We start from the raw sequence: 2,336 nt of genomic DNA on the forward strand, positions 1-2,336 counted from the left end.
CGTTCTATATTTAAGAATTTTTTTCAATATAAATTATTAATATTTTTTAAATTATTTTCAAAAATTATATTTTTATATTTATAAATACACATATCTCGTTTACACGGTAAATAAGATCATTATGAATGTATCTCGTTTACATCGGAAATAAAGAATCAAGCAAAACTAAGATCACAATCATAGAAGAGATATAGCACACAAGAACAAAAATTGTGGTTATAATGTGTAACCACTCAATATAGGTTCAAAACTCACAAGGTATTTTGTTCTTTTCTCTTCTATGTTCCATAAAAATCATTCAAGCAAGTTTGAAATAATTTTCCGATCAATTCAATAGAATGCCCCTCGAAACAAAATTCTTGAAAATCTTTATTTTTTTTACCAAAATGGTTTTCTATATGTATGTATGTATGTTGTGATGGATGCAATTTCAAAATCTTTCCTAGTTCTATTCCTAATTTTCAACATTGCAAAAATTAACATGAACAATTAGGACAAAATTAAAATAGGTGCTATACTATTCACATCATCCACTCACGACTTCTATCTATAAACTATGTACCATGCATATGCAATATATATATTAACTAGAGTAAGGATGCAATAGTAAAAAATACTAACAAATATCTACAAGAAACATAATAAAAGAAAACAAAATTAAAGTGTAAAGTGTTCGGAAAAGAGAGTTTACACCCCAAAATGATGAATCCTCCCCCACACTTAAGCTTTGCACGGTCCTCCGTGCACGAACACAATCCGGGGAGAATGTCTCTAAGTTCTTCCACCTTCAGTTAGTGGATGCGGGGGCTTGGGTTGTGTGGAGATCGCCAAGTCTAATGTATACTCGGCATCTCCATCCTCGGTTTCCTCCTCCTCTCCCGGTTCTTTACCTTCGTGTCTCATCCTCAAAAAGAAGAGCAAAGTATAGTTCGAATCATAAGGCAAATAGCACAAAGAGGTAAAGGAGGTGAAGCTAATAAGCATCTAATTGAGGAAGTTTGTATAGAGGCGTGGCATGATAAAAGGCAATGTGTGTATTCTAAGTGTGCGCACACTTTAGAATATACACATTGGCCGGGTAGAGTGGTATCCACACAAACAAAAAAAATAGCGTACGTTCCTCAATGAAGTTGCCTAGGTTGCAAGTAAAGAATAAGTAAAACTTAAGGCACAAGCAACTTTAGGTGACTATGAAAGTGAATTGAGTGATTAAGATATTGGCTATTGTAATTGTGCAAGTTAAAGTGCAAGATTAATATAAAATAGCACAATAAACAACAACTGATTCAATAATGAACAAAAACTCCCAACTCATCACGAAGCATAATGAAAAAGTCACATGGAAGGGTACTTGTTACAAAAGTGATAAGCTTGATAAGAATCAAGTTAGGTCACTCAAACAAATGCAAAGCATTAACAAGGAACAAGTACTGGACATGTGATGAGTTTTAATATGAAAATCATGATGAACAAGTAATTTCAACTCAAATCACTTAATCCAATGCACTTATATAATTTGCCCTAGTGGGGCAATCCAAACATGAGTATTCAGATCCACTAGGTACTTGTATATTAAAGCAAAGTATAAGTGCATTGTGTCAAGAGGCAACCCTATCATTAATAAAGAAATACTTGCAACTTATTTAAATAGAAACAACTAAAGTAAAACTAATGTAATAACTAAAATAAAAATGAAATGCAATGAAGATTAAATAAAACAAGAGGAAAAACATGGAAGAAGCAAGAAAAGAAAGGGGTGGAGGGAGCAGAAGTGCGTTAGAGCTTAAATGGAAAAGAAATAAAAATTTTGCCCAAAACAGTACTTGTGCGTTGTATGCGTATGCACACAAGGTGAAAAGGGGAGGGGTGCGTCCGCACAAGTCGTGCGAACGCTCTGGACAGAAGGGGGTGTAAGAAGTGTGCGCACGCACAAGCCTGTGCGCGCGCACAGAAGATTTTTTTTTGTGGATGGAAAGGATCATGTGTGCGTGCGCACACAGGTCCGTGCGCACGCACAAGAGCGAAAAGGGGTATGGGGTGCAGGTGCAAAGGCTATGCTAACGCTCCCAACAGAGGGGCCACAAGCTCGCGTGCAGGCGCACAAGTCTGTGCAGCGGCACAAAAAGCACAACATGGACGGGGCGTGCATACGCACAAGATGGTGCGCCCGCACAAGTCCTAGAAAACAGGGCAGTGCGCACGCACAGAGTGTGCTGGTGTTGCGAGCAGAGGGCATGCTAAGGTGTGTGCGGACGCACAGGCGGGTGCGTCTGCACAGGTGGCGAAGAACACAGTTTTGTGCGCACGCACAGCTTGGTGCGTTCGCACAGATGCCC

The sequence above is a fragment of the Arachis ipaensis genome, chromosome B03, assembly GCF_000816755.2.
Source record: "Arachis ipaensis cultivar K30076 chromosome B03, Araip1.1, whole genome shotgun sequence".
Classification (NCBI taxonomy): Eukaryota; Viridiplantae; Streptophyta; class Magnoliopsida; order Fabales; family Fabaceae; genus Arachis; species Arachis ipaensis.